This window comes from Notothenia rossii, assembly GCF_949606895.1.
Source record: "Notothenia rossii genome assembly, chromosome: 1".
Taxonomy (NCBI): Eukaryota; Metazoa; Chordata; class Actinopteri; order Perciformes; family Nototheniidae; genus Notothenia; species Notothenia rossii.
In genome coordinates, this window is record NC_136912.1 from 44325850 (window position 1) to 44341845 (window position 15996).

Consider the following 15996-nt stretch of genomic DNA (forward strand, 5'->3'; position numbering starts at 1 on the left):
CAGTTTGTAAGTGCAGCCTTTACATGTTCATAATTTAACTGTAATGTGTATTTTCTAAGTGTAATAATAATTATTGTTGTAATGTTTCATGCGTGCAATATTTCATATTTTATTTTGAAGTCCAAGCTCACGTCTCATTATGCTGTTCTCGCGTGAGTTAGAGAGCGAGAACATGAGAAGCACCCTCAGAGTAAGACGCACGGATACTTACAGCTCCGTTAGTTTTGTATTCTTTCTTATACATATAAGTTGTGAAGAGAACTGAAGAATACTTCCCTCTGTTTACAGAGCATGCAGCCCAACGAGGTATGTTGTTGTGCTTGTATTACTTTTATGTTTATTAACTTGGTAGTTATCTCACATGCTGTGCATGCTATTGTGTGTCTAACACGAAACTATGTTTGTCATTTATACTGTTTGTTTGTGTAGTTTTCACGGTGGATTCGGAGGAATAAACCCGTTATGAGAAAGCCACTTGTGTCTCCCTGTGCTTCGAGGGAATTACAGTGAAAACTCGACTGTCCATCGACGCGAGTGTGTCTTAATTGACGAAGCGGCAACTTCAGAGGATCACGGACTGAGCACGAGGCTGTCTTCAAATGGCTGCAGGAGGAGGAGAAACTACGCATGCACACACAGAAGTGGAAGACGCACGCAGTTTTTAAAAGAACAACGCTTCAAGACAGAGCCATAAAGAACTTGGAAACTAAGAAATCAAGAGTGATCTGAGTATAGGGCTTCTGTAAAGGTTTGCTAAACCGTTATTACTGTGAGTGCCAACTACAGTAGTGTGTGTGGTTAGCTTTTTGACTTATTTGCTCATGTCATTTTATTAAGGCTTGTTAATTAAGGCGTAAAGGGAAAATAAGTGTTTTTATTTCCAATTTCTATTTCAAAGTTTGTTTTTGGGAATAATAAGTGAAAGTTATTTCATTGAAGTTCTGAAGTCTTGTTTTTGAGTATATTTTTGAAAGGTCTAAAGTTCAATTAAGCTGTTTTTTGCAAATTTTCTATTTTAAGTGCATTTTTACCTCTATTGAAGTCTTATAGGGTACATTTAAGTCACACTTACATTTGAGTAAGTGTTGAAAGTTCATTAAAAGGTTTAACTGCATTTTGCTGTTTTATAAAAGTGAGTCACTTTAAAGTAGTGATTACTAATGTCTAAGTCTAGTGAGCCTACAAGTCAGGTTAGGGAAAGTGCAGAGTCCCAAGACGAAGCTGTGGATAACACTGAAGCACAGCAGCTAAGAAGAGGTCAAAGAACTAAAACTCCTACAGAAAAGGGTAGAGAAATGCAAGAAGAACAAATAAAAACTACAATTATGAGAAATGGAGAACACAAGTGAAAACAGCTAAGCGGCCATTATCTCAAACAACAGAGTCTTTATCTGAAGATTTGCTTAATGACATAATTCATGATGTCACAAGTTTGTCAGAAGATGTCCGACATGTTTATGAGGATCTGTGTACAATCTCAACTCCAGACCAGGACACACGTCGAAGAGTGGATCTGTGTGCAGAGATTTCTAAGTTTGTCATCATCAGAGCTTCAAGTCTCCTGGATGGAAAGGTTCCAGAAGGAGAAAAGAAAGATTGGCCTGAAGCAGGTTATCTCTTTAACTCAAGCACCTACACTTCTTCTTCGAAAATCAACTCCAAGCAATCGAACCAGTCTTCTGTGAAACGACAAGAAGCTGCTGCTGAGGCTGCTGCAAGCCAAACTGTTCTGAAAGTGTTACAAGAACAAGAAAGAGAACATTTGGAGATTCAGCGCCTGGAAGCAGAAGCTAAAAGAAAGATAGCTGATCAAGAGACTGCAGCCATGAGGCGTTGTTTAGAAAGAGAAGCAGAAGAGTTAAGACGTCGTTTAAAAAAGAATCAGAAGAGTTAAGACATTGTTCAGAAAGAGAGGAAGAGGAAGAGGAAGCTAAAATTAAAGCTAGTCTAGAAGAAGAGCATGTAGCTCTACAACAGACTCTGGATGACAAACGGAGAAAAATACAGCATTTGGAAGCAGTAAAAGGTTTCAATGCAGCACGAGCAAGAATGCAAGTGTATGACCAAGAAGAGTCCATTAAAGAAGAATGGAAAGACGTGCTAGAGAGGGATCTGGTAAGTAACCCAGTGCCTGCTCCCACAAGTCCTCAACGACAGATTGTCACTACTTCCTCAAGTGAAAGTACAGCAGAGCTTGTTAAGGTGCTAGCTGGTGCCTTAACTGCCAACAGAATTCCAGTTCCTGAACCTTCAGTATTCAGTGGGGATGCATTGAAATACAATGAATGGAAACTTTCATTTGAAATACTGATTGACCAGAAGAACATCCAAGGCAAAGAAAATATATACTACTTAAGGAGATATGTTAGTGGACAAGCTAAGAAAGCACTTGATGGTTATTTCCTGCTCAGAACCAAATCTGCCTATGTTGCAGCATGGGATATTTTGGAGGAGAGATATGGGAATCCATTTACAATTGCAAAAGCCTATAGAGACAAGCTTCAATCGTGGCCCAAGATAGGATCTAAGGACAGCTTTGAGCTCAGAGATTTTGCAGACTTTCTCCTAAGTTGCGAGGCTGCCATGGTCCACATCAAGGCATTAGAAATCTTGAAATGACTGTAATGAAAACAGGCAAATACTTTCAAAGTTACCAGATTGGCTAACGGCTAACTGCAAGCTGGAATCGGAAGGTTACTGAAGTCCAAGAAGACAGTAAACAATTTCCCTCCTTCAGCCAATTTGTAAAGTTTTTGACAAAAGAAGCAAAGATTGCCTGTAACCCTGTCACATCATTGCAATCACTGAAGCAAGGTGAAGCTGAAAACACTACATCTCAAAGACAACAAAGCTTTGCAGCAAAGACACTGACCACAAGTTCAGACGAAAACACCGCCTAAATTGTCTTGAAAGAAACTACAAAATCACAGAAGTCTTTCCAGGGTCAGATAGTAGAGTCAGAAAACTTAAATTACTGGTTAGCCAAACCACATTAGACAAAAAGGGGAAACCCACAATTAGGACTGTGTTCCTTGAAAGACCTGAGAGAATGTGCCTGAGATTCCATGTTAAGTTGTTATCTACAGGTAATGTCTATTTAAAAGGGTAAAGCGTGTACTTTGTACAAACAATCTTTTGTGTGAAATCTCACAAGTAATGTGTGAATTGGTGGGAGTGTAAGTGCAGCCTTTACATGTTCATAATTTAACTGTAATGTGTATTTTCTAAGTGTAATAATAATTCTTATTGTTGTAATGTTTCATGCGTGCAATATTTCGTCTTTTATTTTGAAGTCCAAGCTCACGTCTCGTTATGCTGTTCTCGCGTGAGTTAGAGAGCGAGAACATGAGAAGCACCCTCAGAGTAAGATGCACGGATACTTACAGCTCCGTTAGTTTTGTATTCTTTCTTATACATATAAGTTGTGAAGAGAACTGAAGAATACTTCCCTCTGTTTACAGAGCATGCAGCCCAACGAGGTATGTTGTTGTGTTCGGAGGAATAAACCCGTTATGAGAAAGCCACTTGTGTCTGCCTGTGCTTCGAGGGAAATACACAGTTATAGTTAGCTTTGGACACAATCAAAAGTATGCCGAATTAGCTATTAGACTTTTCAGTTGGTCTTGTGTCCTTAAATATAAAACTATCACTTTGATACTGAAAAAAACTTTAAAGCATGACTATTAATACAAACGTTTTGGAGTTATTTCTATGACTTCTAAAAGGAGTTATGGATGTTTCTTTTTAAAAAGGACATAGTAGTATGCACATTTTCAGGTTCATATCAGTATTTAGTGTCTCTACTGGGACATGTCTCCATGCTTTAATATTCAAAAAGCTCTTTAATTGTCTCATCCTGCCTGCTGCAGCACCTCTTTTCACCCTCTGTCTGAAACCAGAGCCCAGTCTGCTCTGATTGGTTAGCTGGCCGGCTCTATTGGGACTGGCCAATCTCTTAGAATTGTGTCGGAAATGTCCTGCTCCTTAGGCCCCGGCCCCACGAGGACGCATACGACAAAACGCAGAGGATTAACGCAATCGCAAAAAAATTCCGTCCACACGCAATATTCACCGGATGGTGTCTGTCCACACGAGACAGCTCCGTTTAGCTCCAACCCAAGCCCCCAGGAAGTGCGCCGGACTCTGAGTAGAATATTCGTTGTGGCCAAACGGCGGTACTACACTTCCTTTAGGTTGCTGGGCCCGGAAACACTTTTTCCCATTGACTTACATGGGGAAAGAATGGTCTGGAAATCAATGGATAATTTTTTTTAAACTAAATAAACCACCCAGTATGAACACTTGTATAGCCCTTATTAAAAACATTCGTTCCTCAAGTTGTAAAAATGTGCTAATAACGTTATTCTGAGAGTTATATCCCTCTGCATTATGAACGTGCATCTAACCCACGGGACCGCGCCGCCCGGCACGTTCATATTACGTGTTCAGCAGGTTCAGCACTACATGCGTTTATCTTTACCCATGGATGCACAATAACAACAGACCCATATCGTCTCACTGCCATCCCACGAAGCTGTAATAATGGATATATTGCACGTTTGCTGTAATTCATCATTTGTAAAATCTTATACTACTTGGGCTGTATAATTAAATCTTGTACCGTAAATGTTGTATTAAATAAAGTTAATATTACCGACGTTAGATTAACGTCCCTGTAGCTTTTTATTGCACTAAGAAGCTTATTGCACTGTGTGTATATATATATATATATATATATATATATATAGTGCAATAATTATTTCATGCTAAAGGAAGCTCTGTTGCTTGGATATCACTAGATCCTGTTACAGCGTAATATAAGTACATAACGATTGATGTGCAGATTAGCATAATTACTAGCTAGCCGCTAGCTGCTAACTGCCGCCTCGTTAATATCAAATCCATCATACAGATGTAGCACTCCAGATAGGACTCACATGGGTGTGTCCCAGTCAAAAGCCCAGCGGATCCCAGTGGCTGGGGGTGTTGCCAAATTGCTAGAGGGCGTTGCCCAATTTCCCCATTTGTTCAATTACAGGATTTAACCATGAGATGGCGCTTCATTCACAAATACACAAAGACAACTGGGTATTGTAGAACTTAGTCTGTTTGCAATTTTTGCAGCTCTGCAGTTGTGTTTGCTGAATACTGTAGCATGTAATCACTTTGTTATGGATTTCATACTATAATGAAAAAACATCAATATTTTAGATCAAATAAAGTATAAAGTTTGCTTTATGCAGTATATTTTTTGTAATATTGTTGGGGTGTTTTTACACAGTACAGTAGATTGAAGTAAATCAATTTATACATTAAGATAAGATAAAATAAGATGGACCTTTATTAATCCCCGTGGGGAAATTCAGTAGTTCAAACAGCAACAGGGTAAGAGTGAAAAACAGGATAGCACAGATTCACAAAGATTAATAAAATCAAAAATAAGATGAGCGATAAAAATAAAAATAATAATAATGAGAAACTATGAAATAAGAAATGAATAAAACTAAAATATAATTATCATATCATATACTATAATGTATTGTATTATTATGTAATATCATACATTAACCCCATTATATAGATGATAGATGCCACATTGAATGGATGAACACATTTATGCCTCAATAATTACAACAGAGTATTTCTAAATACAAGTTGTACAAATACTTATATGTATTTAATATGAATAACATAATGATTAATTTCAGATGATAATACTTTTCAGGGTTAGGTCCGGTCTGACAGCGCTTAGCTCTCTGCTGCAGAGAAGATCACTGCTCTAAACAAAGTCAAAAATCCAAAACGGAATAAATATAATTAATTATTATTAATACGTTAAGTCTTGTTCATTGTTTTTGACTTTTATTAAATGTTTGATATTTCCGCACCCGGGACTAAGGTGTTAATGGTGGACTATCGGACATTCAAAATGCAGCATATTTTCCCCCAAGTGTCCATCTTGTCTGTCAAAATGCATCTTACGTTTCTAACTTGCAATATCATTATTTCCGCTCTCTTCACTCCAGAAGAGCGGTCTCTCTGTGTGGGGGGGATCACAGGAGGGGGGGGGGGGGGAAGCTGTGGAGTGTGACCAATTGACCTTTCGCAAAGCCACGCCCCTAAATGCCCGTTGTCCAATCATATTCGATCACGTGCGCGGCTCCCTGTGGAAGTCCGACAAGCTTAGCGTTCAAATTCATTGCGAAAATGGTGAAGCGTTGTGTTTATGGTCTTTGGAAATCGGATAGCAGATATCCCATAAGCTTAGAGGGGGGGGGGGATATTTTACCCGTTTCCTAAACCCAAAACCCGAGAGGAGAGATGCCGCCAGTGGATAAAGAAATGCGGCAGGCCCCATGCAAAGCTGAATATGGCGAATATCAACAAACACAAATACGTTTGCTCCAAGGTAAATACGTGCTAATGTAGCTAGCTAGCTAGCAAAGATTACATTCACAAATTAACTAACTCATTTAATTAACTAATTTCACTAACTAACGTTCGCTAAAGTCACACGACTACAGCTGTAAGCTGTGTGCTTCTCGGTCGTTTTGACCATGTATATCACTTGATGCATAATAATGTCTGAACAGCTGAGCTCCGTTATTAGTCTACCTGTGGTCAAAGTACAAACAAGAAAGCCAACAGGCAATCATTCATTTATATTTTGCTTTAATCTTTGTAGCATTTTGTTAATGGAAAGCCTACTGCCGACTTCCCTAATCCTGCTGCACAAGTGGGCACCCCGACCCCCACAAAGGAACAACAAGGTGGATGCAGAAAGCCACCAAGGAAACAGTAGTTAAATTTAGACAAACTACAACATTTAATGCCTCTTGTGATTGTATTGTTTTATTCCAAAATAATAAAAATAATTCCGTCGAATTTGACATACAGCTCATGTGGTTTTTCACTCTTGCACTGCGACCTGTATGCAAGTGCCTCTATTGATGTTGTGCCTCCCTCTTTTCTTTTTTTTTAATTCTTTATTTATTTGGGGTCACATTATAGTACAAGTACAGTTTTTCAAATCATATATTTTTAGAGACCCGAAAGTGACAAATGAAATAGCAAACAAAATTAATCAAAGTAAAATAAAAACAAAAAAGTACACAGGGGTTGTTTGAAATAGCAAATGTCTACACATGTACATGCATACATATCAACATACATATATACATTCAATACACATACATGTGACCATACATACATATCTATACATATACATTCAATCGGTGTATAGAAACAGTCAAACAAGGGATGGTCGTCTTTGGGATATGTAAATCCTCCACTTTTTCCATATTTCTTCAAATGTGTTTTCCTGAAGCCTCATCGAGAAGGTGATTCTTTCCATAACATAGATTTAATGGATTTTGTCGTACCAGTTGTCAAGAGAAGGGATATCCGCTTTGAGCCATTTTCTAGTTATTGCTTTTTTTGCTGCAACAGTAAGAATTCCAAATAATTGTTTTGTTTTGGAGTTTGTGGGGATTGAATGTACGAGCCCAAATAGAAATTCGTCCCAGTTTAAAGGGATTTTTTCCTGTAGTATTATTTCAATTTCGATATGAATCTTTTCCCAAAAAGTTACTATTAAAGGACAAGCCCAAAACAAATGGTAGTGATGTGCTAGCTGAGAACCACATTTCCTCCAGCAGCTGGGGGGCCCTAGGTGATGTGATGACTGAGCAGGGCTGAAAAAGTACCTGCTCAGCATCTTCCAACTAAACATTCTGTAGGTGCCTGAGCTCGAGATCTTCCATTGAAAAGTACAGTAATTTGTCCAGACTTCGTCAGGGATGTTTTTTTTGGTTTTGTTTTCCCATTTGTGTTTTATATAGAAAGTATTTCCCTTTTTAATATCTTGAAGAGCTTGGTAAAGTTTTGAGATTACTTTCATCCCTGTGTCTGATGTGTATGCACTGGTGAAAACTATTAATAAAGGGTTTTCAAGGGCCTTCTGGTAGGGAACTACTTAAGTAATGGCGTACCTGTAGAAATCTAAAAAAAATCACTGTTATTCAATCCATATCGTTTTTTTAGTGTTTGAAAATCAAACATGGTTCCTTTGCTGAAAAATGTGCAATATGAAGTAAGGCCATGTTTGGCCCAATCTTTAAATGTTTTATCCAGCTTGCTCGGGGTGAAATCAAGATCATGTGAGCACCATCTTAATATCTTCATTTCGTCCAGCAAGTCACTCCTGGTAAGGACCCTTAACCATAACTTTAAGGAGAGGTTTATCCAGCGGTTATCTTTTTCCAGTAAGTTTTTGACATGTCTTTTATCCCCTAACCTTGCCTCGATGGGTACTCCTCCTGATACATTATTCTCAATTTCTTTCCATCTAGCTATGTAGTCTGGCTTGCACCAGCAAAACAAGCTTCTTAATTGGGCTGCTATATAGTAGTCCTTCAAGCAGGGGAGCGCTACTCCTCCCTTGTTTTTTTCTAGTTGAAGAGTACAGAATCTAATCCTTGGTTTCTTCCCTTGCCAAATGTACCTTGATATGGTTTTATCCCATTCGTTAAACTGCTTGTCTGTGATTTCAATTGGTAGATTCTGGAAAAGGTATAAGAGTCTAGGTAGGATGTTCATTTTCACTGATTCTATTCGAGATTCAAAGCTCAGCACTGGGATCAAGTTCCATCTATTTATGTCTTCTTTTATTTTCTGACTTAGAGGGTTGAAGTTTAGTGTATACAATTCCTCTGAATCTTTAGAGATGCTTACTCCCAGATATTTTAAGTGGTTCAGATCCCAATTAAGATCAATGAGTGAGTTTATATGTTGGCTTGGCTTGTAATTAAAGCTCAGTATTTGGGTTTTTGTTATATTGAGTTTGTACCCTGAGACAGAACTATAAGTATCCAAAAAAGTCAGTAAACTCAAGAATGATTCATCTGGATTTGACAGGTATATTAATATATCATCAGCAAATAATGATAATTTATGTTCCTGACCATATACTTCTACACCGGTAATATTGTTATTTTGAGTAACCCCCAAACTCAGAGCTTCGATATAAATTGTGAATAGCAGAGGGCTAATTGGACATCCCTGTCGTGTCCCTCTCTCAAGGTAGAAAGAATTTGATATGGCTCCGTTTATTTTTATTCTTGCATAAGGGTTGTCGTACAGTGCTTGAACAGTATTAATAAAGATCTTGTGAAAGCCAAACTTTTCAAGGACTTGGTATAGGAATTTCCAATTAACTCGATCGAAGGCTTTTTCTGCATCGAGGCTCAAAAGTACTGCCTGGAGTTTGTTTTTGGATATATGTTCAACTATATGTAGAGTTCTGCGGATATTATCTTGAGTTTGCCGTTGTTTGATAAATCCTGTCTGATCTAGATTTATTATCTGAGGGAGGATTTCTTCGAGTCTTTTTGCCAAAATGTGGGTAAAGATCTTATAGTCCTGGTTTAGCACACTTATTGGACGATAGCTTCCACAGTCACATTTGTCTTTCCCTTCCTTCGGTATCAGGGAAATTACTGCTTCCCCCCATGAGGGGGGGGGCTATGCCTGTCTGAAGCACGTGGTTAAAAGCATCCCTCATTGTTGGGATCAATAGATCCTTCATTTCCCTGTACCATTCAGAGGGGAAACCATCTGGGCCTGCGGCTTTATTGGGTTTTAAGTCAGCGATTGCCTTTTCTACTTCTTTTCCCGTAATTTCTATAATTAATTTATGATTTTGCTCATCCCTCACTTTAGGAAAAGTTATCAAATCAAGGAAACTCCTGATGTTGGTTTTGTCTATTTTAGGCTGTGAGTATAGGTTTTTATAGAAACAGACAAAAGTTTGATGTATGTCTTCTAAATTGCTATGTATAATACTTGTTTCAGGGTCTTTTATTTTATAAATTGTGTTTTCTACCTGTTGTTTTTTTAGTTTATAAGCCAATAGTTTTGCTGATTTAACTCCTACCTCATAATAACTATGTTTTAGAAAGATCTTTTTTTTTTTAATGTTGTTTGAGAGGATTTCATGGAGTTTATTCTTTTTTTAATCTATTTCCATTTTAGTTTTTGTATTTAAAGTTTTCTTATGTATATTTTCTAGATGTTTTAGTTCTGTTTGAAGCTGATTTGTTTTCTCTTTTCTTTGCTTATTTATGTTTGAGGAATATACAATTATTTTTCCTCTTAGGACAGCTTTGCATGCATCCCACAGGATTATTGGGGACACTTCTCCATTATCATTGTCGTTCAGATAATCTTTTATATCGGTCCTGATTTGAGGCCTAATTTGGTTAAGAATTCCTGTGTTCAGTCTCCAGATTGTGCTTTTCCTTTCTAGTCCTAGATTTAATGCCATGGAGACCGGAGCATGGTCCGATAAGTCCATGGTCCCTATACTGCAATTTTGAACCCTATAAAAATCTTTCTGATACATAAACAGATAATCAAGCCTTGAATATACTGAGTGTGGGTGTGAGTAAAAGGTAAAATCTTTCGTAGACGGATTTAGGTCTCGCCATACATCCGAGAGTCCTAGGTCTCCCAAGATCAATTTAATGTCCATGCTGATTTTTTTTCCTCCTGAGGAAAGGGGTTTTGATGTATCTAAAGTTGGGTTAAGTCTAACATTGAAATCTCCCCCACAAATTAGAATTCCTTGGGCCTCCAATGTTATTATTTCAAAAATGTGTTTGTAAAATGACCATTCAGATCCCGGGGGGGCATATACATTCAGGAGGGTAACTAAAGTACCCTCCAAATTTCCCCGAATAAGTACATATCTCCCGTCTTGATCCTTTTTTTCATATGTGCATTCGAAATGTAATTTACCGGAGATTAAGATTGTTACGCCCCTCCTGGATCCCTTTCTGTAAGAGGATGAATATGGACTGAAGTTCCACTTTTTAAGTTTTTGGTGTTCCTGTTCTGTTAGATGAGTCTCCTGCAGGAGGGCTATTTCTGCTCCAACTCTTTTTAATTTTGACATTACTTTATTCCTTTTAATTGGATTTCCCAGACCGTTCACATTTTTTGTAATTACTTTAATTGACCCTTTACTTTGCATGGTGATTATTTGCCTTTATTTTAAATCCATGAGTTCCTACATTTAAATCATTTCTCACATCCCCTGTTGTATATATAACATTAATAAAATCCCAAACTATAACCAAAAAAAGTATAACAAAGTAATATCCACAAACATAAGTGACATTGACTTCCAGGTTTAAGGCCAAATATTGGGCCTTGGAGTGTTGTAGTGTGGAGGGAAAGTCTCTTCCTCTTAGTGATGGAAGGGGGCCCTCTTCAGCCCTTAAGCTGATACTATGGTCCATAGAATACAGAGAGTAGCAATCCGACCCAAAATGTGGCTCACATGTGCCCGTGATATAAGCCTTCTATTCAATTTGATCTCTACCTTTGGGTAGGGAGAAAAATAATAGTAGTAAAGGCAAGGAAAAAAGAGAAAAAATAATAGTCTCATTTGCCTCAAAATAGCCGTATTGTTCTTCTTTCTTTTTAACCAAGATTTTCAGAAAGGAGTATCCATTAAAGAGGGCGTTTATGAAACATAGGCTACTTATCAGATATCCCGATGTCGAAGCTTCGAAGCCGTTCCTTGTAAAGTTGCTTGGAGCTCGGGTGCAGTTGACCTCCTCGCTTTCTGCTGGGTTCCCAGGTCAGACGGTTAATCTGGTCCAGTAGCGAGCTCGGATTTTTTAGGACAGTCACTGTTATCCCTCTCTTCACCATGTCTGCTGTTGCCTCCTCAGCCGAGTTGTAGACCACTGGATTATCATCATAAAATACTTTTAATCTGGCCGGGAATGGGCTCTGGAATCTTATGTTTCTTTCCTTAAGTGCCGCTTTGGCTTCCGCATACTGCCTCCTCCTTCTCTGCAATTCAGGTGCGTAATCATGGTCCACGTTGACCTTTTTTTCTTTGAAATAAAAACCCTTTTTCTGCCAGGCTTTTTTGATTATGTCTTCTTTCATTTTAAAACTTGAAAATTTCACCACCAGAGATCTCGGTGAGGCCTCGGCCGGAGGTTTGGGGCCGAGCGCACGGTGCGCCCTCTCAATCTGTAGCATAGAGGGGGTCAGTTCCAGGCCTTTAATTAGTAGCTCTTCCACAAATGCGATCACCGATGTCGACATGGCTTCTGCTCCTTCCTCTACTCCGTAAACCCTTGCGGCGTGTTCGTCCCTCTAGGTCCGTCAGTTTAGCCTCTGTCTGTACCTGTAGCTTCACTAGGCCAGATACCACCTCTTCCCATGACTGGATCCTGGTCTCGGCTGCGTCAATTCGTTCCTCTGCTTCCTCCATTCTTTTGTTAATTTTATTGATATCTTCCTTTATTCCGCTGAGTTGTTGGCAGGAGTCTTTTCTAAAGTCTCGGAGCTCTTTTAGAATTAAACTCATATGAGCTTCCCCGCTGGGAACTGCTTCATCTGGTTGCATGTCATCATCCATGCTGTTGCTGACTTGAGACAGCTGATCGATCTCTTCCTCGTCAAGCTTTTTACTTCGTGTTGTATTTCTCTTTCCTTTTCTGGACATTTTTTGTTAGTCCGATATTTCCCCGTTGACTTCAATGCACTAAAAGAGTTGGATTGCGTTGTTCGGACAGTGTTTTTAGATATTTTAGGTCGGGAGCGTGTTGTTCTAAGCTTCCATCTCTGTGCCGAACCGGAAGTGCCTCCCTCTTTTCTAATGTTTATACTGTGGATATAACCCTCCATAGCGTATTGTAGCCCCTTTTGTCGGGACCTGGAGGATATTGCTGCGTTATTGCTCCAAAATGAGTCTGTTAAGGCGACTCCGACGTTACGGAGACCCTCCATTATGGCTTTGTTTAACGCATCTGGCTCTCAGCTTGTCGGAATAGCAACAGTAACCAAGGGGGGGCGTGGCTTTGCGAAAGGTCAATTGCCCCTGGGAGACTTCCTCCACACGTTCCGATGGCCAATTCGTTTTAAACAAAGAGTTTAACGAGTTGGCGCCACCGGGATTAGCGAACCTGACGATGCCCATGAGATGCCTTTTAACTGGACACATAAAAGATGGAGTGAGTGGAATGAAAGGTATCCATGGCTTTTCATAAGTAAATAAAAAATAGCAGTGTTTTTATAGCAATTGATCGCATCCGCCCTGCTGCGCCAGTCAACAGAGCGTGCGTGTGACATATTTAGTAGCAGGATATGCACTGAAAAATAGGGCTCCCTCGAAAGCAAATTGGTAATTTGAACACTGCTGTAATACTGCTCACAGGCTGGGCTGCTGTGTATATCTAGTGTATTCATACTGTACCCCTCCTCACTGTTTATTCATCATTCAATTCATTCTATATTTTATTCTGTAGATTGTGTACATTACTTTTCACTGCTTGTTGCACTCCAGGTTAGAAGCTAAACTGCATTTCGTTGTCTCAGTACCTGTAATATGTGCAATAACAATAAAGTTGAATCTAATCTTGAGCAGGAACAAATGTATTTACTTAGTACATATCTGACCTTAACGATTAAACACATTTGTGCATTCTTTATGAATGCAAACCGAGTCAAGCCGACTCCGGAGGAAATCATATTTCGTTTATTTTTAACGAAATAAATATGGTTTAATCCACATAATTTACTGTGTTAATTGTTTACTGTAGTATTGTTAAACTTGAAGGTGCCTGATGTGATCATTTCCAGAAGAACGTCTATTAAATGGCCTTTGTATGTATACAGTAGGCCTACAGTCTAGCCCAACCATTTACACCTTCCTTTTTTCCCGTCAAGAGTTTGAATTGGAGAAAGGTAATGGTTATCGATGGCGCTTTTAAAGCTAATTGCATAATAACTGTGTGATTTATATTGCTTTTCAAATGCATATGGACAGCCATTTACACTGCTCTTCCCGTCAAGAATATGAATAGAGCTTAGTTAGATCACTTTACATTTATGCGAATGCATTTTTAATCACACACGTCTCCCCACCCCGAAAATAAAAAGAGGAAACCATTTTCAAGTTCAGTTTTCACTGAAAAGTCTATATTAAAAAGCCTCAGTCACCTCAATTCATGTAATAAAAACAAAAGCACGTTGGCTGATTTTGGACCCCCCCTTGTTTGAGCCAGGCTGCATTTCCTGATCTAAAAACATAGCGATGGTTTTGTACTTACGCCAATAAAAACATGGTGATGTTTTGTAAATGATTACAATCTCTTATTTAGCACAGAATATGATCCTATCCGTGACATATGGATCTTAACAAATATCCGCTATATCAGACACCTGTAGATCTATCAGCTGTTTATTTCACATGGGTTCCAGTGTGGCAGCTTTTCACGGCTCCCCCTGGTGGATCCATGATCCATTGCAGCTGGTTTGATTATAATTACATGTATTTATCAAGGGGGCGTATCAAGTCCTGCGGGGGGGGTTTCCTTTTCAGCAGGGGCCCACCCCGTGCAGATCACGGACCCGCACGGATAGGCGTCTGAAATGAATCGCTACATCTGTAAAAACAAGTAATTACCATGCTGTCATGAACGTGCGGTGCTATTACGTGTACGCAAATTGACGTGACGTGATTTTGGTTAAAGTTGCGCATGCGCTATGAGCGCACATACGGGTACTTCTCAGGCATGCCGGGTAATCTGTGACGTTTCGCTCTCTCAAAAGTTGGGCCATTTTATCCTCATGCGCCAATGAGCAACTCTCATAGGAATGAATGAGGCCCCGCCTCCCACGCTGTATCCCGGGTTGCGTTCGGATAGTTTAAAAATCAGCTCCTAAATTCTAACCCTATCTCCTATAACTTGACCTCTGAGTGAAAAGTCACGGGGTTAAGGGATAGTGGATAGGAGAATTCAAAAGGACTTAGGAGAAGAGACTGCGGTACTTTAGAGAATCCGAATGCACTTTCACTATTCAACGTGTTTATGATGCGCCAGCGGACGTCATTGTGTGCGTCTGCTGCTGTGGGGAAACTATGGAAACTACAGTTTTGTATACAACGGACTACAACATGGATGTTTAATAAGAACAACGGACTCATCTAGAGACTCTGCACCGTGCTCTGATGCTGTTGATTTATGCTTTATGAACAACAGAGAAACATATTCTTCATGACCAAAATTGGAATTGAAATAAAAAATGAAAGGGAAACTTATGCTCGTCACCCTCTCTCTCCGGTCCACATTAATACAAATGATCCCAATACGTATGATTGTATGAACTATGAAAATATCTTAAAATCAATACAAATGTATTTATTATAAACGTTAGTCTTTAACACCTATCACTGTGTATATCACCATTCAAACATCTTTTAAAAGTTGAACAAACCCCACACAGCTCAGTGAAATGTTGACTTTATTTGATCATTTCAGTAAAAACTAACGTTCATATTTCTCTTTTTGATTATAATACTGATGAACGTTCAAAACAAAGCACTTTGGCAACTTACCACATACGTTTTAAAATGCTTAATAAGCACCGTAACTTTCATGATATAATTTCTCCGTCATAATCGTTTGTGTCCGTGAACGGCCGACTGTTGTGTGACTTCAAATGCTGCGGCTGCAAGGCATTGTGGGGCAGCATTTTCTCCTCTCCTTTCGGTTAGGGAGGTCCAGTAAGCTAAGCTAAAGGAGGTTATAAAGGAAGTTTGAAACCTCCTTTCCTATCATTCTAGAGAATTCGAACGGCACTTATCATGGCTGCCACTGAGGGACTTCCGGGTCATTTCACTTGGTTAGGAAGGTTCCTAAGCTAAATGGACTATTCGAACGCAACCCAGTTCTTATTATACATCCATGCTCCAACCGCTGGAGAAGCTGCAATACATATGCAGGAGCCTGTAGGTGGCTCTGTAACATCCTCCACAAAAGCAGCGATGGGAGCCGAGGGAACCGGTGTCGGTACCATATGTGTTCGGGCGGGGTACCATATGTGTTCGGGGTCCGTCTCTTACCAATGACGTCACAACGTCATGACGTCAATGACGTTACGCACACCAATTTCCCCGCAGGATAGGCAGTC

The 15996-nt window shown here is 39.3% G+C and overlaps 2 protein-coding genes across 4 annotated transcripts in view; one reads left to right on the forward strand and one right to left on the reverse strand.

Annotated features, from left to right (window-relative positions):
* The window catches only part of LOC307022024 (uncharacterized protein), a 260282-nt gene that overhangs the window by 39353 nt on the left and 204933 nt on the right, over positions 1-15996 (forward strand). The gene's annotated exons all lie outside the window — the stretch shown is intronic.
* The window catches only part of LOC307023922 (ras and Rab interactor 2-like), a 91720-nt gene that overhangs the window by 37269 nt on the left and 38455 nt on the right, over positions 1-15996 (reverse strand). The window lies entirely within an intron of this gene.